The following is a 22,853-nucleotide window of genomic DNA, read 5'->3' as shown; positions in this document are numbered from 1 at the left end:
CACGAACGCCCGGGCACAATGGCACAACAAAGTATCAATTTTAAGTGCAACCGGGAGATGCACCAAAATTGAAGGAGGAAGCGCACATCAAGAACACGATCGAGCCACACGGATTGTTTCGTACGGAAATGTACACGAGATGCAGCGGGATGTCGAATCCTTGTTATTATCGTCTGGATTTTTTCTCCCCCTTTCGGCACAGGAAATCTCGGTACAATTGACGAGCTGCCCTGAATTCCGGTGCCAACCAATGACGGTTGTAAGTTAGCAGGGAAGGAATGCTTTCAGAAAAATTATCGTACTTAATACAATGTAACACTTTTCTTCAGCTGCCAACAGAGAACAACAGGGACGATGATCGTTATCTCGCATCCTATCGTCTCGCGTTAGGATTACAATTATAGTGTCATTTGGTGCATTCTCGGGTGCCTGTGGTTTGCGTGATTCTGTTGCTCAATATTTGCAGACCAGAGCATTGCCAGTGCCGTTGCCGTTGTTTCACGATTTGGTCGTTCTGAAGAATTTTTTTTGGGTTGATTTTGCTGCTTTCAGTTTCGGAGTAAACATAAGCTCATTTTCCGGCCTAATAACTGTTATTATAGGTCCTGTGGATGTTTTTGGTGCCTTGTTTACACTATCTTCGGGACACGCCACGTTGCAATTTCCGATTCCACAATACTAAAATGTATTTTTCCAAAAGAAACTCGTTGTGTGGGCACTGTAAGTAGGTAAACCCAATGGACGATCACTTGGACGGCCTATCAGAGGTTAAAGGATATGAGGACAACAATGCCTTGTTAGTAGCCTTTACTTAAACTTCCGAATAGGATATGCCTAACGGAGGCTTTATGTGTTTGAATTTCTCAATGTCGAATGTAACGTATTACAAAATGGGTTCTTCCTCTACTACAAACTTGGGTCTAGTCCTGCCATTTCTCGGTTACTTTGACTCAACTTCACCCGTAGTTGGAGAGTCGGTCCTGCGTACGGATAAGCAGTCCAAGCCGAGATTCGATCTTCAGTCTTGCCGAGTGGAAGGATTTGTCTCGTAGAGTACAAATGTAGTAGAGAGATGGTGTCTGCCACATTAAGAGTAGAAAATAGATCAGTAGCTGAAGAGGAAACATTTGGAAGCCTAACAGCTACATGACGAAAAATTTTTGAAAATAGCTCGTCAAGTATAAAAGATGGATCTCCATCAAAGTAGCGATCCTGATACTTCCTTCTTCTTGGGCTAACGTCTCCATGGGTCATGGTGGCCATTTCTGGCTTACAAGACTTTATCCACGTTGTTGGATAGTCGGTCCTCACTAAGGCGGTACGGTCCGGATAGGATTTGAGCCCCGGACCAACGGCCGTATGAAGACTGGTGCCGTTGTCGCCTCTACCACCGGACCGCCCCGGTACCTTTCGACATTTGTACTATCTTGGAGAAAAACTAGATCATGGAATAGTCCACCAGAAGTTTCTGAGGAAAAATTGATAGCATAACATCTACTGATGGTTTGGGACAAACTCGATAGGTCTCGGTCTGCAAATTATGGCTTTGTTTGTCTAGATTTTACCCGTAGCTGAATAGTCCTGCTTATGGAGCAGCGTTCTGGACAGAATTTGATCTCCGTTCTTACCGAGTGAAAACCGGCGCCACTGTACTATCTTGGAGGAAAACAAGCAAAGCAATATCCAAGAATGGGGTCGAGATGTCTGCCTTCAGACTATATTGTAAGAGTGAAAATGGACTAGATGGGATTTGGAATCCGGTCCTGCCGTGTGAAGATAAGCGAGGGTATCACCTCTACCTCCAGGTCGCCCCAAACACCATTTTCAAAACTTTGATAGCCAAATGAGCTATATTGAAGTAGTTATCATATTTTTTCCTTCGTTATTGTTAATAATTGATAATATCAATACTAGATAACTAGTTTGCCTAAAGGTCCTGATCCTGAGTGATAATAACAATACTAGATAGCTAGTTTGTCTCAAGGTCCTGCACTTCCGCTGACTTTGAACATATTAATCGAGGATACACATCTTACTTCATAATAAAAAAAAACCACAGAAAGCTTTTGTAAGCAACTTAGCAATAAAACAAATATTGTGTCGAGATTCTCGACCCAAAGGGCATAAAATGAGCACCAAAGTGAAAAGGAATCGCAGCCAGCGAACAGCATGCACCGTTTTGTGCAATTTATGTTTATTGTTTTCGGCACATCATGTTTTATGGCGCAGGCGACTGTAAGGGCTCGGGGCGAATGATTTATGCCGCCTTGCGTCGCATTTATTTGTTTTCGGAACACCCATAAAGCGGTGGTAAATGGTACGAAATTTTATAATTAAAGAAAAAATAATTAACAGCGTACTAATTGATGCCGTCCCGTGGAACATCTATCATTTTCTCTCTCCCCCTCAATAAAACGCACCTCAAGCTCAGGATGGCTTGATTTCCAAAATAAAGCCCTCGAAAGCGAAGAACACGAGGTTTTTTTTTGAAAAAAGAGGTGCAATAAATGTATTGCTCGGTGCTCCGAAAGCAAGCTTTTCTGCTTTTCTCAATGGCAACCAAAGGATGAGACGGAGAGCGAGAGAGATTTGCTGGCATTAAATGGCCCTGCTGCCAAAAGAAGGCATTCGGGCCTGCAACGATCCGGTCGCCCGTTTCGCAGCACCGTGGCTGCAGTTGCACGCCCGGTCCTTCCTTCAATATATCAGGTGTAATCGTGAAAGTGACCCCCACCGTGGGGCAATTGTAATTATTTTAATTTCCATCATGTCGCCGAATAGGATCCGGCAAGCCATCTTCAGTTTGCTGTACGGTTCGGAGTGGGATTTGGGGATTATTCAAATTTCAGCCACAAAACCACACCCCGGAAAAGAACAACACGAAAGAAAAAAACACGCGTTACCCGAAGATGGCTTGCTCTGTACGTCTTCCCGCCGACAAGTGGCCATTAACGATTGTGTAAGTGCCTTCGGGTTGGGTTGGGCACTTGGGCGCTTTTGTACTTGCAATGGTCGTCGGTTTCAACCCGTTCCCGGTGTAGGGCGAAAGATGATACCGTGTTTGATATTTATTTGTCACGCTTAAACATCCGAGTGGCAGAAATCTTCTCGCCGATGACACTCCCTTGAAGCAGCAGCAGTGGGATACCTTGTGCATAATAGCGTATCCTCACCTCGTGACAGGGGTGTCTTTCATTTGGAGGTACTCTAATCGTACCGGCCGTGGAGGGTCATTGGCAAAACGGCCGTCCAGCTCACTTTAATTGCAAGGTACACGCTGCGTACATACGCGCGGACACTTGAAACAAATCACGCACCCATCCTTGCTTCGCGAGAGAGAAATGTCTTGCGGCGTCCTGGAACCGTGACGGAAGTCAACAAACTCACCGAATTGAACCGTACCACGGCCATTCGAACTGTGGGGTGTGTGATTGCATAATTGAAGGGTTTGTGCACAGTTGTCCTGTTCACGGCACTGGAACTGGTATAATTTGAAACCTCTCCGTAGTTCGGCTCGGTGTTGCTTTTTTCTTGTTTCGGAAGAAACCCAAACTTTTGTGCCTTCTTTTTGATGCTGTCGTTGGACAGGGTAAAGAAGGTCCAAACCGGAATGTGACATGCGGTCGAGAGTTCAACCGCCATCGTATTGATCTACACACATACACTGGGAAGCGAAGACTTCTGAAGATATCTCCGAACGGACGCTTATCAGCACCTAAGCATCGGTCGGGAAGAAGCTGCAGCGCATGGCATTCCCCAACGGTATCCCGGAATACTGTTAGGTTCCCGAAGGTCCACCCGCCCGGTTCGGGTAAGGTGGTTCGTGTGACGGTGAAAAATGTAGCCAAACCTGTCAGCATCAAGTGACCGTGCGCATAAAAAGCCGCAAGATACGGCCCCATGATCGTGCACGGGGATCTTCCGTTTTTCTTTTTTTTCCTTCAGTGAAAAGCGAAAAAAAAACGACACACACTTAGATAAAGATGGAGCGGTCGTCCGAACCTCACCGCCCTGGACACTGGTAGTGTCCATGATGGAGCGTTGTACGGGAAAACTGGGCAAGAAGATACGAAACACACCAAACAAGACCATATCACAAACATCCGGAGTTGTTCGAGTCCACGGCCGATCCCACCTGGGTGGGTGATCTGATGTCCAGTGAAGATCATTGGGTAAAAACACACCGTGGGCAACATCTCACCGCTAGAACGACCACCTGCAAGATATTTGGTCGAAGAGTTCCAAAATCTTCACGCGCATTTACCGCTATTACATCAACGAACCGTAGGTATCTGTCGAGGTGATTGAGCTCACATCGCTACCTCAAATCACATTAGTACGGAGCAAGGGAGAGGCCGGCCTCGACGCCTAAACTCCAAATCGTAAACCGGTCAAACGGTTGATCCGGTGGCTCCGATAGGAGACAAAATCAAGAAAATCAATTTTCCTTTTGGAAGTGGGAGAAGTATGCAAGAGAACAGCGGCGAGAATGTAAATGAAAAACCTTCCCTTTGATGGCAAGGGTTCGATAGGCGTTTTGGGCGGGATACGGCCGGGTCCACCGCTCTCCAGAGAGCTGCTTGGTTGGTTCCGGGTTGCTAGAACGCGATGCTTTCCCATCGGAATGTATTGGATCTCGAAGCGTCGGAGGGTGCAGATAAATGCTCTATCAGACGAAAACATGGTTGTGAAACATAGGAGTAAAATAAATCTACCCCTTCAAGGGCAGGTGAATTCAATTTCAAAGTTCGGTTAGCTACGGACACCTTGATGTTGGATGGGGGTGTGTGTGGGTATCCGAAGATCCACCGGTCGCTCAATGACGACCTCGAGGAAGTGCAGCACCGTACCTCACTGTACCGGTTTTTCGGGGTAAGCTTCAAACACTTGACTTCGCCGGTCCACGCCGGTGAGCTCGCTTCCGTAAAGTTTCCCATAGGATGGCAACGCTGCTTGCGCAACAGGTTTCAACGCCGTGCGCATAATCTGGTGGCATTCATCTAGCGAGGGAAGCGCACGAGGGAAGCTAAACGTTGACTGTGTGTGTGTTTTTTTTGTTGCTCCATACCGAGGAGTTGGTGAACGTTCGGTCGGTGCTGCAACTGACAGAATTCACGTCGTAAATACGCATTCCTAATCGGTTATGTTGCGGCGATCTTGGCCAGTCGCTTTCGGGCACGGGACGATCGGCAAATGGTGGTGGCGTGTTTTGTTGCGCTCGTATCGGCGATGGACTACTTTCCCGGGCCGGCCGCGCACAGAATGGATGGATCGCGCGACTTGGATGGCTAGAACGTGGAATGCATGTCAATACGGCTAGCTCCCTTTTTTAGTCGCCATAGAGGCTAGAAGCAAAACCGGTCGCATGGTTGTGGGGTTTAATGTGTCTTACGAAAAAAAAGCACACACACACACACACACTACACGATAAACAAGTACTGTGGTGAGTGGTTTGTTTTTAATAAATATTTAAACAAAACACTGTCAATAAGCATTACCGGCTTTGTTTTGGTGTGTTCCGTTGTTAATAATAAATTAATGCTTTTGAATGGATCATCAATTATGTGGTCAAAATATTACCTCCACCATTGCTTGGCTCAGTTGGTGGGGTCACCTTCACTCCATTCGCCTTAAGAGTAATGTTTAATTCATTTTCATGGTTTTTTTTTATCGACTCTCTCGTACTCAAAGGAAAAAAATTAACGATTGTTCAATAAAAATGACACATTGAAAATTTCCTCGCTCTACCCCATCGGGATAGCACAAAAACTCAGAACCACACCCCGAAAAACGGGAGAGTTGCGTAGTTTTGCTTTGCCTTCAGAAGAAAAAAAAAACGGTTTAAAGCTGGACTCACCTTAAAGAAAGGAAGCAAAGGAAAAAAAATGCAAACGACAAACGACGACTCATCATTATCTTATTCGCGAGCCTTCTTTTTTTGTGGTGCTGCTTTCCAGCATGCCCGGACTGCAGGACTAAACGTTCCTCACCGGTCGTGAGCGTACACCCTATTGTTATGTGCCTGTGGGGGATACGGAGCGTTGGACAGAAAAAAAAGGATGCATCCGAAAGCAGCAAAAACCACGGCAAAAGAACCCATTCAAACGCAGCAGCAGCACCGCAGAGAAGAGTGTTGGAATTCAATTTGCTTTCTGCAAATGTTTGGAAGAATTGGAAGCAATGGAAACATATTTGGGGGGCAGGCGGAAACGGAGAGAATCCCCGTGTGTATTGAAATGTTGGTGAAATGCGTGTGTCTTGCGGCTGGGGAGGAGGTCAACGAAATTTAACCGAATCGTGCGATGGAATACGGGCGGGAATGGAACAAATTGATCGTCGTCGTCGAGCGAGGAGACTAACCAAGAACGGAACACCTTGAGGGTTGGTCGTCCCCTGGTCGCCCGGTTGGTACGTTTTGGGGGTAACACTTCGCGACGCAATCCGATACCCGTCCGACCCGCAAAGAAAAAAAGTACCAAAAAAAAACCCAGCAGAACAATAATTGCATTGAAGCCGAGAATAATGATAAACAAACCCGTCGTGGTTAGAAGGCGGAGTGTTGGAGGAGTGTGGGCCAGAGGACGATTCTTTTTTGCTGTGGATGCCTCCTTTTTTTTTTTGGTTAATCGTTTTCCATTCGCAAACAAGGATTCACATTCTATCGGTTTATCACCAAGTTATTAATCTTCGGGACAGAACATTTGGCAATCGAATCGAAAATGGGCTGTGGTTACGAAATCATGCCCTTGGTTGGTGTTGAAAAATTGGTGATGTTGGCATAGTCCGCGAGCGGTTAAGGGTTGAGTTCAAACGGTCAAACATATCATTCATAACCATTGAAAAGAGTTGCTGATGAGTGCTTGTTTCGTTTACGGCAGTATTTACGTTTAGGGGTGTGAACTTGAAAGTTTTTTGGCTTAACTTTTCTGTATCTTTAGACGTTAAATATTGTTGAAATAGAATGTTTAAAATCTTAACTCAAAGCAACTTATTGTGGTTTAATTTGCAATTTTAGGAGGGCGATGTTGTGTCCTCCCGAGACTTCACTCTTTATCATATAAGTTATCATTTTGAGAATTAGAGTATCGATTCATCGTATAAGGGTTAATGCGTGTGTTGTCGTATTCGAAAAGTATAAGCACTGCTCAGCTAAGGGCCATCAAATTCAATGCATCCAACAAATAGAGCGTCACATTAGGGCTTTTTTTGCGAAACATTCGGGCTTTTTTTTGGGTTGTTAATCAGCAATAAAATTAAATGAATTCACAGACTTACTTATATTTTACAATATTTATTTAGATTACTAGTGCCAGGCCAGGTGGCTCTTTATAACAAGGAAAAGGGATGTGATCTCTAACATGGGAGATGTTAGGCCTCCAGGTAGCTCTAAGTTAACTGAGGACGAAAAGCTAGAAAATTGCGCCGAGCGACTTGGTGAGGGTAGAGGACAGAGCTTCATGGTGAGTTATCCTAGGACTATGTACCTAGTGAGGATAGAGCTTCAAAGTGAAGACACTTCCTTCCTTCCTTACTTGGCACTACTTGGTGACTTGATTTTACCTGTAGCAAAGTAGTCAGGCCCTGCGTACGGGGAGGCGGTCTGGATGGGATTTAAAACCCCGGTCCTGCCGTAAGATGATCGGTGCCGCTGTCGCCTCGGCCACGTGACAATCTCAAGTGAAGACACTGCTGCCATGTTAAATGCTAGGCTTTATAGTGAGTAAGAGCAACAGAATTTAGAAATTAAATCGCGCTAAGAGCTTTCAGTTTATTGCCGTAAGACGTCGGTCTAACTCTCGAGTTTGCAATAATACTAGGCGTAACGATAAATGATTTTAAAGATTTATGAATAAAGTATTTCATGCGTTGCTTGGATCAGGTGGCGTAGTTTTCCAAGGATATGAGATCACGATTGATCTACTAGGGATTTTTCCCATTTTTCATGGAAATGCTGGACACATGCAATTCTATGGCGTTTCTTGGTATTCTAAGTATCGTAAGGTAGTTCTCCATCATACCATCAGTAAGAAATCCTTTCTTAAAACTGAAATCAGGAATGATGTATACCGAAAAGTAAGATAGTCATTGATCAGTTGAAGATCAGTTGAATCAAGCAATCGTTGTAGAAAAATAACTCAGCATCCTATGAGGATCGACGTTAAAATAAGAAGCAATATTTTGTAGACTGTACTTATGAGCAAATGTAGTAAAACATAATTTAAATTACAGATAGCATCACTTTACACGTGCTAGTCCTTCGGGAGAAAGCGTTTTGAGAAAGCTTGAGGATAAACGGTACCGAAAAGGACGAACGGACGAAATCAAGAAAAAAAAAAGATCGCCAGCGCACACGCCAAGGCAGAAGATTTCTCCAGACCACCGAAGGTATTATGCTTTGCCCGGTTGGCTATAGAAAACGGCAACACGCGCATGGGCCACCAACCCGTTGCGCTACGAGTCCATAAAAATCCGTTAACTACGACGGTGCCGTAAATTTAAGTCTGATTTATTGGGCACCGAAAGATAAATTGCGAACTAAGAGGCACGGCCGGTGTCGGTCACCCAAGAGTGATGGAGGAAGTTATATAACTTTCCGACACCCATCAACCTGTCGGTGGTGTCGGGGTTGTGGCCGTTCCAGTTGAAACGATACCGGTGTCATATTTAAATTAAGCCGCACGCAACCACAACGACCACGCTGCTCTGCGCTCTAATGTTACGGGAGCGAGAGGGATAACCCCCCAAGAGTACCAATTAAAAACGAAACGATCAGACGCTTAAGGATTGGGAAAGATGGGGTTTGATTTGCCAGCTTAATGATGGAGATGAAGGGGATCTTCTTCAGCGGTAGGCATACTATGCCTGTGCGTATTTTGCGTGTGCTCGTATGTGTTAATTAATTTTTTAAAATGTCTGATCATTTCGCAGGATGTGGAAATATGATAAGGGAGGGTATATTATTGATTGGAAGGTTCAATTCTACCTTTAATTCGTTTCAAGATATCTAACAATCCCGTTAGCCGTTACCCTTCGGGGAGCATCACACTTAAAGGTTCGATTCTTTGTTCCTTATTTTTTGCAAAGTCTCCACTTTAAATCACTCCGCAGCATTCTATTGTTGAGCAGTAGAAAAGCTGTGTTCTGAGAGCTACTTAGTTTGCGGCTGCTTTTAGGCGGTTACAAAAACCATCGAGTATCGAATTCCCCATTTCCATTAGCGCTGAAACGATGAGAATGCCTTTCTGGCGCTATCCATTCTAGCGCAAGAACGCGCTTTTGGTTTTATCAAAGTTCGATCCCATTTCATCGCTCCCTTCATTCTGCCCAGCGCACGGAACGGGAAAATAGAAAAAGAAGGTACAAAAAGCAGCCCCACTATCTTCACTTTTCACTCGTGCCGAATGAAATGGAAAGATTAATTGAGCGCGATTTTCCACCGGGGAGCGCAACATATACACACGCCTTTCGCCATGTGTGACCGGCCGCCGGACAGTATCACTTTCGATCGATCAATTTCCGTTCGTTGGCCGATGCCGGGGCAATCGATTTCCTTCTCCCAACGCAGAAACGGGATTAGAACGGGATCGAGTGGATGAACCCGTCGTCGTCGCCCGGGCCGACGGTGGTCACTGACCACTGACTGGACAAATTGCCCGGTCATTCTAGCCATTGGCTCATTCGCGCCTCATTCTGCGGATGAGCGAAGTGTGAAATTTTGCTTTACCTAGCCAAAGGGGTTTCATTGCCCTTCAACAAGAAAGCGTTGGGACGGAAGAAAGAAAACCGAACAATGGGAACCCAATTTTGTGCAATAAAACGCCATGTTTCGCAGGAAAAATCACTCCCTGGAAGATTCGGGGTTCCTTTCGGCTCCAGCATCAACATCACTTCGTTCGGGGCGGTGTCATTTTGGAGCCTTTTTCGAGCAGAAAAATCGAAAGTTCATCCAACTTTCAGCAGTAGCAGCAGTTCATTGATCTGAAGGTTGGAGGTGTGAAAATGTGGATTTTATTGCCCGACACCAGTGAAAATTGGCAACAGAATTCTAATCAAACCTTCTGCTCCCGTAGGTGCAGAAGCTATCAACAACGAAAAAACGCGCTGTGAGATTGAAAATTGTATCGCTGATAACGAAACAGTGTCAAAACCGAAAAGGTAAAATAATTTGCATGGCCATAAAAGGTTTGTTCTAGCGTTTTGCACAACATACCCATCAGTTGGACAGTTGGAGAGCGTTGAGGGTGCTGATTGATATGTTTTTTTGCTCTACGATCGCGAAAAATCAAAGCATTGTAATGTTGTTTACCGTTTTACTATTTGATTGATAAGGGTTTCGTGGGAAAAAAGAAGGATCCTGTAAGAAATTAGCACATTGTCGCTAAGTTGATTTTATTTTGTGTAAATAATATGAAAATGAATTCCTTATGAAGAGAATACACCAAAGCAAATAAAAATATGGAAAACATAGGTAAATCAATGGAAGGGAAAAAGAAAAAAGAAGAAAACAAACATAACAAGTTAATTTGTAAAATGCGAAACAAGTGAAAAACAAAACATAAAAAGATGAGAAATATTCTGCTTTGTCTGGAATGCGCCTTTTAAAGTAGAAAATTAATCGATAAGCAAACAAAACAAACAGAAATCTAATTAGCATTCCAGCGACCGACACTATTTTTAGCCTCCAGCAACCGGCTGACATTAGCTAATTAGAACATTTTCTACACAGATGATCATTCAATCGATCAATGTAAACCTCACTCGGGAAGTACAGCAAACACGTTCAGGCATCATGTACATAAGCCCCCGAAAACCTCCAACCGAACCAACCGGTTCCTCTGACCAGTGTCAGTGCGCCAACACTACACGGGCAGAAGACATTTCCGCATCAAGTGCACGGGCAATAGCACCGCTACAGGCGGTGTTGCAACGATCGTACCAGCCGACATACATGCCCGCCATCTCAGGCAGTTGACGCACTTTCAGCAAGAGCAAGAAGATAGTTGACAATTTTAATTGCATCTAAATTTAGTTCCCCTTCCCAGGAAGCGGTCCAGGTCCTTCTCCCGCTGCTCCACCGCTGGTTCGGCACGTGCATTAGACGGGTGGGTTTTTAATTAAATTTTCTCCTCTTTACGAGCAAGATAAATTTCTCCTTTTTATTGAAGACCGGGCTGATGTTCCCGACCAGCCAGCAGTGTGTGGCGTGTGGCAGGTTTTGGTTAGCTCGCGAATGTAGCGATATGTTGCCCGATAGTGAGTGACCTCACCTGCCTCTGGCCCTGCCGGACTCTCCACACTCTCACACACCCTGGACACTGGGGCCGGTGCGTTTCCAGTGCGGTAAAGAGTACCGCTACTTAGCGCCAGCGATGGAGTTTATTTTATCGTTGAAGAATTTTATGTTCCACCAGTGCCGTGTGTACGCAAATGCGGACGGCTTTGGCCCGACCCGCCGGTACCGGTATCGGGCGATGAATTAGAGAGCGGATAATCCTCCTGTTCGAGCGTTAGAACAGTCCGAAGGTAATCTGAAACCACCACTTGCCCGGCTAGCTGGTCGTTGTCGAGGTTGTTTGGCCGTCGATCGATTTCCGATTGTGAAGGGGTGTGTACCCGAAACCTAACGGCTCTCCCCACCTCCTCAAACGTCCCACCGAGCCGCTTTACTCATTTGGCTAAGCATTTGAACGTTTACCGATTGGTCGGCTTCGGTAACGCTTAAGAACGAAATTTGCCAGCCCGTTACGGTTAGGCTGTGCGAGCATGTGTGTGTGTGTGTGGGACGAGATAATTCCCGGCCGGGGTATTTTCCGTTCGTCCATTCTCAGCGATTCCGCGACCCGCGAAAACATGCAACTCATAAAGCTTACCTGTGGAAGAAGAAAGAGAGAGAAACAAAAAAGCCCGATCAGTAAATGTAACACAAAAAAAAAAGAACAGCACACGGTCGGTGTTAATTGAAAAGTGCTTTTCGTTTCAAAACGATAAAATAATGATGCTTCGAATTAAATGCGGTTCCCGCACGGAACACACGCGGCAGAGGAAATTAAACATCAAGCCCGCGCGCGCGCGAGCATTATCGGTGCTTTGTCGGACCGTGCGTCGGAATGTCTGTGGGAGAATCGGAGAAGGAGATCGGGGGGTTTTGAAGATGTTTAAGGTGTATTAATTTCATTTACCTATTTTCTAGGTTAGATAGCGAGTTTTATGAAGGAGGAAGAATCGCGATTGAAGTTGTAAAAAGGAAGATGTCGGGAGCTTTTCGTTGAGCGAAACCTCTTGGAGGGAACTGGATCAGTTGATCGACTCTTTTAAATGTACCATTTAAGCATTTGCCCTAGAATCGGCAAAACGTTCACTTAACGGCAATCCACAATAAAGTGCTACTTCCACATTCACGAAGCATAATGTGTAATAACGTTTCAGCGCTTCACCAGTGGCCTTCAAAAGCTCACGTTTGAAGTTCGATTGTCGTTTTTATTTTGTGCGCAGTAGCATACCGTAGCCAGCTGTTGTTGACATAACTTCCATCTAGCTCAGTGGCAAGCCGTAAATTCTCGTTTCTGAGTGGAGCGAACGGGAGCGAACCATACTAGCGAACCCATCAGACCTCGTAAGTGTCGTGACAAACTTCACAGCAAATCAGTTCGATTTGAAGGTGTTTTTTTGTTCTTTGGCGGCTGTAAGAAGGTCCACAGGTAGCACACCGACCGGCAGTCGGAAGAACAAGTGTGAAACAATTCCGTTGCAGACACAATTGACATTTTCGTGCAATTTAGATTTAGTGATCAACGTGCGAACGGCGAGAGGCCCGATCCGATCGTAAATATTTTCTGCAGCCCAGTGTTGTTCGACGCAGGATTGAAGGGTTTTTTTTATTTGTTTTATACATTAAATAAAGAGAATAGCGCAACAAAAACAACAACCAATCTGTTCGCACCACGAGACTTCTGGGCCACGCGGGTGAGCATTCCACGCCATTTGTTCTCGTGTCTGAAGCTATACGTTTTCTTCGCCTCGGACGAGTTGGAGAAACTGGGGAAGCGTCCGCCTCGGAGGTGCAGTTGTGCACGATCGGCGAAGAGTTAACGAGATGATCCAGATCGATTGATCGCGATCCGTTTCGCGATCGGAGGTGATATTCGCGGCCTAGGACATGATTATCGCAATACTACCTCGGGTTTTGCCGTGTTTCTGCTCGATCTCCGTGCTCCTCTCAATCTCCAGAACTGTCTACTTAGGAGCTGTCTTATTAGTTGAAGCGTCGGAGACCCTGATCTGCAGCCCGTGGTGAGATCGTGTGTAGTTCCGAACGTTCCGAACGCAGCCGTGCAAGAAACAAACATACGAAAGAAGATGTTCTCGCCTAGCCTGAACTGACAAACGATGGATGAGCGAAACGCGAACGGATCGCAAAGCTGAAGGTTGTCACGTTCGTGTGACTGTGACATTTTTATGAACCGTTCACCTTCCGCTTGCCTGCAGCCCAACGGCATTGTTTTTACTTTTTAATGCTGCCGATGTTTTCCTTCAAACTGGTACATCGTTACGGCACTGAAAGCATCGCTAGACCGTCAAAAAGAGACAAGGCTTTTTTTGTTGTTGTTGGATGTTGGTTTTTATTAACCAGCTTTAGCCAGCCAGCCGGTTCGAACCATGTTTGTTGCGCAATTTCGATGTACAATGTACTTATTTTATCAATGAATTAATTTCTCCTGCTGGCAGGCAAGAAATTGCAACTCCCTTAAGCAGAAGAACTCGCTCTGTTCGGGAAGTAGTTAAAACCTTTACGGAACGGTACCCCATAAAAGGGACTTAACGTAACCTGCCACCGGGTTATTGCGGGTGACGGCAAAACTCATAAGGAAACAATATTGCATCATTTCGCCGACCATCGGCGTTAAACGATGGATAATCGATACGATTCACTTTCCCAATCGATCGCACACCCGATCAACCAGCGCTACCAGTAGAGAAAGTTCAGCGCACTGTCATCAGCCCGCGATGCGGCCATCCAAATGACCAAACCAAGCGCGGCTTGGACAGACGGTTGATGGACGGTTGAGTCCTCAGTGTACACAGGCGCTGTTGGGTGGGCCGTTTGTTGATTAAAAAAATGAAACGCAACCCCTAGAAACTATCTCTCACACTTTTCCTTTCGCAGCAGAAGTCAAATATGGCATCGAGAGTTGGAAAGGGTCTCTATATGAGTCCGGAAGAGTTCAGTCCATAACTATTCGGATCGCGCCAAGTTGCGGGACGTTAAATGGTGGATCAACATAGCAGCTTCCGTCTACTCACCCGTCGAAGCATTTCGCTTCCGATATTTGCCCCGTTGATCCGGTTGATGTTGATCGGGCCGATGTCCGATAGAAGGAAGGGTACTCCCAACAAAACAACACGCACCACCCTGCTGGGAGAGGGATGTTTCGCGGTGGAGTTTATTTTTACACCCCTTCTTCGGGCCGGGCGATTCATTATCGGTGAAAAATAATTACGATAATTGCTGCGTATGACAGCGGGAGGCATCATTTGATGGTTATTGCGGAAGCTGCCACACCTTACATTCGGGGTTCGTCGCCGTTGACAGGCAGTCGTTTGTTCATCATAACGCGTCGTCAGGAAGTTGCGAAGCTGATGAAAAGTAAACAAGATTCGATCGATTTGAACGCAGTTTAGCGGTTTCGATCGGTGCGGCAGGATCTAAATCCACCCGGTTTGATGTAACCTGTCCGGCGCGCGGTGATGATTAAAAGATGAAAGATGTAATAAAACCTGTCACGGCGGCACACCGTCAACCGATTCGTGTCAACGCTTCGGGTCTTGGCGGGTTTACCCGGAGAAAGGTGTGAAAGATCACTTTCTTTTCCGAGAAATCGTACTCGGGATCGACTGGTAGGGGGAGTTTGAAAGGGGGGAAAGGTTGTGGAAGCGTTGTGTCATGGCTGTTCATCGTGAAACCGGGTTTGATGGACTGGTGGGATGGGTTGCTTAACATTCGACACGATCGCTTCGGGTCAGGTTAAGGTTTTTATGTGACGTGAGTGATGAATTTTCCACATGACGAAATTTATCCGTCCGTGGTGAGCGGCGTTTTGTAGCGATCGAGCGTGCTTGAGTGCTTTTGTAGGGGGATTGGTTTTGACGTATAAACTGTATTTAAATAAGATGCCGAGAAACATTAATTTACTCCGCCGTGCAGTGTCTTGGTTGATTAGCACTAACGAAACGGATAAAAATTTAAATACACAGTCTTAAGCACTGAATTCGTACGTTCGAAGCTTTCATAGAAAAAAATTACAGATGTTTTAATACAGAAACATTAGTTCAGGGTCTAATTTCCCAAAGAACAAAAGGACCAATAAAAGAGATAAAGGAGCATAATAATTGCAGCCTACGCTAGCATTGCATGTTGTCATAAAGGACCAATTATTAACGCAAAGACGCCGATATCGAATCCTATCTGGACCTGGAATGCTTTCCTGTGAGCTAGGTTGACTTCGCAGCTTCAGCGAATTTAAAGCAACGTATTCTAGGAGTGTTAAGACAAGACTCTTCGACGGGTTTTCAGTATCAAAGAAGAATTTAATGGTGTAGCTGACATCATCAATTCTTCCACCCGGTGGTTGATGTGACGGCGCCGGTCTTGATACCGCCGGACCGGAGTGCATATTCCATTCGAACCGTTTCCCCGTAGTGAGGACTGACTATCCAACTACGTAATATCATTAAGTCTAGTAAAAACGGTAGGCATGACGTTATATGTCTTTAGACCAAGAAGAGACATAGAACATCATAAAGTAAGTAGTACCAACATATCGATAAGAGTATCTCTTAAGGAAGGATAGCTAAATATATCTAATTCAGCAGAGTTGTTGCATGCTATAAGTCTCAATAAATCTCAATGAATCAATAATGAATACAGTCAGGAGTAGTATTAGTTTAAGGCTTAGGATTAAGAAAATATTGCAAATACAGACAAGGTTAGAACCCAAAATGCATTCAATCAGTTCAGACGTCCATAATCCTCTGGAAAACGAAACGAAACAATCCGACGAAACGAAAGAAGCTGTTATGGATAGCTATATTGAACATGTCTACATCGAATATCTTGCTAAATCAACTAAAGAACCTAAAACAAACATATTTACTATTCCGAAATGCCACTGCTCGCGTTTAAACTGTAAATGAACCAACCCAGTCTCTGTTAGCCTGGCCGTCTGCAACATTATTGCTTGAAAGTGGCCACCGACGCGTTACGAGGACTCTGGAATGATTTCACTTTCTCTACGTGCCCCGAGGGCAAACGCAAGTTATCACATACGAGAAGCCCGCATGCATTCACACACACACTCACACGTGGCGGGGAACAGCTCCTTCACTCCTCTTGCGACCACCACAGCCACACAACGCCGGTCGTCAGCACAAGGAAAGGAAATCGGACCTTCGAACGCATTAATAAAACATTTACCGCACCGCGCCGCGGTCACCGCGTTCCCGCAACACCCCTAGGAGAGATGGCTGCATGGACGGTGGGAACTGACGAAAATACTGTTAGCAGATCGACGGATCGCGATATATTGCGAGCAGACAGCCCGGGACAACCCGGGAAGAAGCCTGCAGCGAGTCACGACTGGGGTTCCCTCGGTTCCCAAACTCTATCCCGGGTTGCAGCTAGTAGGCCCGTTCACTTCTACGTGGACCTTTTTCCCCCGGTTAGATTGAATGTGTGAACAAGCTGCGGCGGATCGCGAACCTGTCCCTGGTACGCGTCAGCGCACTGGACAGATACGCGGCGCGGGTCCAAAAATTTCATGGCCAAAACCCTGGCACCTTCGGGCGCTTTACCCTGGCCGAGAGACAACTTTCCTTTTTTTCCTCAGCTCGAAAGTGAGGGATCGGAGTGCGGAGGATCGAAAACGGATGGTAAATAAAACTAGACAAAAATGCATCGCCTAAGGGCCAGAGTGACAATGCTGAGGACGAAAATAAAAACACACGCACATGGACTCCACATCCGCTCCGCATAAACGCTAAAAGCCCTCGAGCCCTCCGATCCGCTAGCGACGCTTAATTGCAACACTCTCGCCACTCCAGCAGCTTTTGCGTTGGTGCAGGAGGCTAGGAGAGGGGGATTTTATTTCTGCGCCTAGGGTTACTTCATGGCGACCCACCGGTGACTAATTAGTCGGGTCCACCGATTGCGCAAAACCTGGCGTTTCTAAAAGTTGCTCGCATTGGGGCCCATTTCCTCATCTTGCGGGCCGTGCAGGAGCGAACGCAGAGGCAGGATTGGAAAACTGAGCGTATTAGAGCGTCGTGGTCATGGCGTTGCGTTTGTGCGTTGCATCAGATGCTGGTCGTGCGTGCGTGCCTGCTCCGGCTGCTGCTCGATGGATCGATGGATGGAAGCAGCGCAGCAAAGGGCAAGAAAACAGGTGCATCAACCTTTAGCGACACTCGACACCATAAATGGACCGTACCACCGTCGCCGGCGGCTAGGGAAGCCGAGCCCTTGTGGGCCGGTGACATAAACGGTAACGCCGAACGGATCGATGCAGCGTGCTGCAACTGCGGTATGGTGCGAGCGCATACGCAATGAAGGAAATGTCGAGATGCCGAGATGTTGCGTAAACATCATCCATCTTGCAGCACATACCGATCGGAAGGAACAAATCAGGTTCACCCAACCGTCCGACACGGGTCACTATCTGTCAATCTCGTTGGAGCTTTTTTTTTGTTTTTGTTTTTCCCCTAAGCCACCGAGTCGAGTTCCTTGCGACATTTCACCTATCCTCTGACTGAGCAAAGCTGACCAAATCGGTCAGCTGAGGAATTGGAATGACTTGAACAGGAAAAAATGGCGTCCTGAGATCAAACGAGGGGAAAATTAGGAGCAGATAGTAGCTTTCTCTATTTTGCCCTTTTTCGGGTGATAGGTTCCGGCAGGCTTTCCCGGAAGCCTCCGGATGGAAGTGATATCGGGCCAGGGACAGCTGGGAGGTGATTGATCAGGTGAAGTGATAGAAATTGTAACAGAATGTTTTTCCAACTCTTACCTCACTATTTTATTTAATTTAACAAGATTTGATTTCAAAAAGAAAAATAGATGTATTTAGATAATATGTCATACTAAGCAGTCGCTAATAGCTAAATTTAGTAACTGCAAAAAAAAAGTACGAAAATTTGAAGTTTTAAACTTTAAGTTTAAAAACTGTCCAAATAGAGTAGCCTCTCGTGTAAGCATCGGATTTTTTTTTTCTCCAAAATCCAATCCAAATCCTTAGTTTAACTCAAGCGATCGATTTGAAAACGTCCTTGGTTTGGTAATAATGATAACAGTCATATCGATCAAGACTGTTTGATAAGTTGGAATTCATGATAGCTCTGAAGGTCGATCCAAAGACTTATGCGAATTTCTAAACCTTATCATCAAACCAGCAGCATATTTGCATGATCACTGTTTATTATCAGTTTTGTGCATGGGACATGAAAGGACAGTCATATATCAAATCTCATCTGAAACGTTTCGAGCAGTTAGATCTAACAGACTAGCTACCCAATTTGATGCCAATAATGAAATGGTCGAAATGCGTACAAAACCCAGGCTTATAAGTCATCATAGCTCCTATCTTGTTGAGATTTACAGAGCATAAACAATAGCTACTGGTTTATTAACACAACTGAGATAAACATCCATATACGAATCTAGATTCCTGGGCCTTCCTGCGTATCTTCGTGAAATTGCAAAAATGAGACCAATGGACCTGTGGACCGGCGACTATGGCCATTTGTTCCCGAAGTTCAAATCCTTTTAGATAAGCAAACAAATAAAGATAGATCAAAACAATCAAATATACCATAATTTTTTATTTTTCCATTGTAAGTATAAAATAGCTCAATACTTATTATTATTGCTATTATTATTATTCTTAGGCACTACAACCTCACGAGGTCTCGGCCTGCCATTTTTGGCTTTCTGTGACTTGATTTTACCTGTAGCAAAGTAGTCAGCCCTGCGCACGGGAAGGCGGGTCTGGATGGGATTTGAACCCTGGTCCTGTCGTGTGAAGACCGACGCCGCTGTAGCCTCGGCTACCGGACCACCCCAGAGTCCGGTCTTAGCCGGAGTCAATACTTAAGCCTTTGATTAATTCTTGTGTTTGATCGTGCTTCCTGTTTCAGAAGACACCTATAAGAAGTTAAACATTTGTTGTCCGATTTTTCGACTTAAAACGATAAATCAAAAGAAAACAACAGCCCAATGAAAAACATGTTCACGAAACCACTCAAACAAAGCATCACACAATTCGCAAGACCCCGCAAGTACCATTTGCTCTGATGACATAAATTTCGATTGCACCCGAAAATGGTACCTTCCCTCCAGTATCTATGCTTCGTCGCAATCGATCCACGGATACGAATTGCATAACGAACCGGCCCTGACTGTCTGCATCCCTTAGAAAGGGAGAGAGAGAGAGAGAGTGAGGATGGTCACCGAACCGAGTTTGCTGGTTTGTCGACATTTTGCGCATCTCGACGCCGAACGAGCACTCCAATGTTTTCGATCACGATCGGATGCCAAATTGCGAACCATTATCATTAGCTCTTGATTGAAAATTGATGAATCCATCGTGTGAAGGGGTTGGGTGGGTAGATTAGGCCGGGGGTTGAAGGGGAGGGTTGGAATTTCAATCCTGCAGTACGCCCGCCGTGCGAACGGGACCACCGCCGGTTCGTCATCAACAAGCATAATCTTCCTTCCTGAAAGGGATAATGTTGCGGGCCGCTAGTGGGTGGGTGGGTGGTTAAAATTCGATGACGGTAGGTAGAGAAGATCGAGAAGTATCGACGGACTAGAGAAGGGTTTGTTTTGCGGGCTGTTGCATACGTGTATGTGTGCGAAGCAAACCGAAATGCTTTGCTTATCATCATTACAGTTATTACGATTAACCGTGTCCGTTATTAGCTGCACTATTATGTAACCGTACACACGGCGTCAGCCTACACACACATACACACACACACTGGCTGTGACGGACGAGTGCAGTTGCACCGTTGCAAGTGGGTTTGTTTAGCATTTTTTTGTTGTTGCCTTTTTTGCGCTCCCTTTGGGTGAGCTAACGGGCTCACGCTCGTCGTTGTCGATCATGAGTGAACGGTTGCGATCATGAGCGTAAAGTGCAGTTGCATTGCTCGTTACCATGGTAACGGTGGTAGGATGATGAAGAACGAGAAAGAGAGAGAGAGAGAGAGAGAGAGAGGGCGAGAAAGTAGTAAAGGGAAGTAGCGAAGCAGGAGTGTAAGTGCACAGCGGGCGTAAGAATGTGGTCCGAGCTTGGGTACGAAATGCGATCGCATTCGATCGGAAAACGGTTTTACGAGGCTTTTACACACTAAAGGCTGAGGCAATCCAGTGCTAAAGAAGTTGTTATATTGGGTGATAAACATAATATTGAACCTTTCCTTTCCAAAAGCGATTGTTAGCGAAAGGGTGCTTAAGTGCCATTTTAGTCGTTACATTATGGACTTTTCGATGTTCGAAAGTGTATTTAGGTGGGTTTTTTTTCAAACCTCATCTCAAATACTTGCTTGCCATTTTAATCATCTAGCTCGCATGATTTTACATAAAATACACAACTCTATTAATGTAAGCAAAAAAAAAAACCCTCTCTCTTCCCTTAACATTTTATCTTCAGACAAACGAAACTCATCTACAAGTACAAGATAACCGTGGCTCGGCACGGCTGCCACGGTGATGCAACTGCATTCATTTCCACCCACACGAATGCACCACCACCACCACCCAGCGATCGTACCCGATCGAACGGTTACGGTCCATCGGAGCCGGTTATTGCCAATGCTAGCGCTCCATTCTCCCCGGGTTCCATCTTTCTAGCCGTTGTGCAGGTTAATTTCCGGTCACCACACCAGCTTCGACCGTTCTCTATCCGCCGGGCACGAAGTCGCGTTTAATCGCACACGACAGACGCTCGCAGCCCAACGAAGGGGGTCGGCTAAGGTGTCGGTGAAAAGAAAAGTATTATTCATTTCCTGCAACACACAGACCGGCGTCGGTTGTTCGGCGTCAGCTGGGACACTTTGGTGGGCGCGGTAAGGAAAGCAAGTGAGGCCGCATGGCGCGCTGCATTGCACTTTCGTACGGGGGAAATGGAAAACAAAAATGGAGCTGGGTGGCAGAAGGAAATTCAATTGAATGGGGTTTTGGGAAGCTGAATGCGGGTGTGTGCCCGCACTCACATACACAGGCAAGAGAAACAAAACAGTCGCGACTGTGGCCGCGGTCGTGAGAAATTGATTAATTGAGATCGATTAATTCGTTTAAATTGAAATTAAATGATTCACCCCGTTGGGATGAGAGAGAGAGAGAGAGAGAGAGAGAGAGAGAGTGAGTTTTTGTACGGTTATGGGCTTAGAAACGCAAGCAGTACAGAACAAATCATCCGAAACGCGAAAATGCGTGGTTTGTTTGATATTTCCTTCATTTTCGCAATCGTTTGAACGGGGCGAAAATCGAACACTAATCGATAAATGGCACCGTGTCAAGATGGTTCCGTTGCAGCTGGGTGACGCGTTGCGTAGGAGTTTGGCCAAACAAAAGCTTTTCGCGTGCACCGGGCATGGTGGATAATTTAAAACTCATTTTGAAATCGATCCGGTATCGAAGGCGATCGAGAGTGAGACCGAGACTGTGAGGCACGCCGAGGGCTATTGTTTCATGTGGCGTGTGATGGCGATTTTTTGTCCAGTGGAACGAGAGGCGGTGGTACTAATTTTGTAATTGATTTACAGCCTCAGCCACACACACACGCAATCGTGATCGATCGCGAGAAAGAAGTAAGGGAAAACTGTGTTCGCCCAAAGCAGCATTAAGTTCCGCTTTTGATGCGTGAAAAATAATTTAACCCAGATTTTCGTTTCTTTTCGCACAACAATACATGATTTATTATAAAAGTATAGAAGAGAACGTTTGTAAAGATCGAATGAAGTAGAATCAAAATAAAGTTCGCTTCCTGCTGGGTTTCCAAATACGAATCATCCGAATTGTAATGGGTGGAACAAATTGGAAAAAAAGTAAATCAATTTTTCCTAATCCGAATTTCCTTTCCTAATCGATTGGAATCTCACAAAACATAATGCGTCCCTTCAACCCTTGCCAGCATAACGGCGAACCCGTTTGGGGTTGCATTTGGAGAACCGAATTTGACTGGGCACAAGAAGCGAAGGAAAGTGGGCCGGCATTTTGTGGACCAGCATAAGGGAGCTTCCCCTATACTTGCCTGCCAATCCTCCGTTCGCTATTCGTTCGATCCGCCCGCCCGTTGATTGATCATGCAGGTTCAGGGAGGAGGAGGTTTTGACCACCCCACACGATCAAGAAACACCCCCCTCCCCCAACCCCTCCTTTTAAACCATAAGCCGAAATGAAACAAGCCGTTTGTTTGGGGATGCATTCTCCAGTTTTTCCGCTTCGCACCAACGCAACGAAAGCAGCAATGAAATTATGTAAAGAATAAAAGCGAAAAGCCAATTCCCGACCACACCGTTGTACTCAATGGAAGAGATGGGATAGGTGGGTGGGTGGGTCGGTCTCGTGGGCTGGGTCTTTCTTCCGCCTTTACTTTATTTTGGGGCAGATCGAAAAGTCGAGCAGGCAGGCAGGCAGGCGGGCAGGTCTCCCGGTACGCGGCTTTCTCACACACCTTCATTCGTTCGGCCCGTTCCGGCTAATCGGTAGGAAATCGAATCAATTTTGTAATCATTGCGTCAGCGTTTTGCTTTCGGCTTTATGATTCTGAGAGCCACGGCTCTAGCCCTCTCGAAGAACGGGC

At 45.8% G+C, this 22,853-nt stretch overlaps 1 protein-coding gene across 5 annotated transcripts in view; it reads right to left on the bottom strand.

The window, feature by feature from the left end:
- Positions 1–22,853, bottom strand: part of LOC118513385 (protein outspread) — a 217,581-nt gene that overhangs the window by 83,758 nt on the left and 110,970 nt on the right. The gene's annotated exons all lie outside the window — the stretch shown is intronic.

The sequence above is a fragment of the Anopheles stephensi genome, chromosome 3 (assembly GCF_013141755.1).
Source record: "Anopheles stephensi strain Indian chromosome 3, UCI_ANSTEP_V1.0, whole genome shotgun sequence".
NCBI classification, from domain to species: domain Eukaryota; kingdom Metazoa; phylum Arthropoda; class Insecta; order Diptera; family Culicidae; genus Anopheles; species Anopheles stephensi.
The sequence above is the reverse complement of the archived record's forward strand: the minus strand, read 5'-3'. Positions and strand labels throughout refer to the sequence as shown.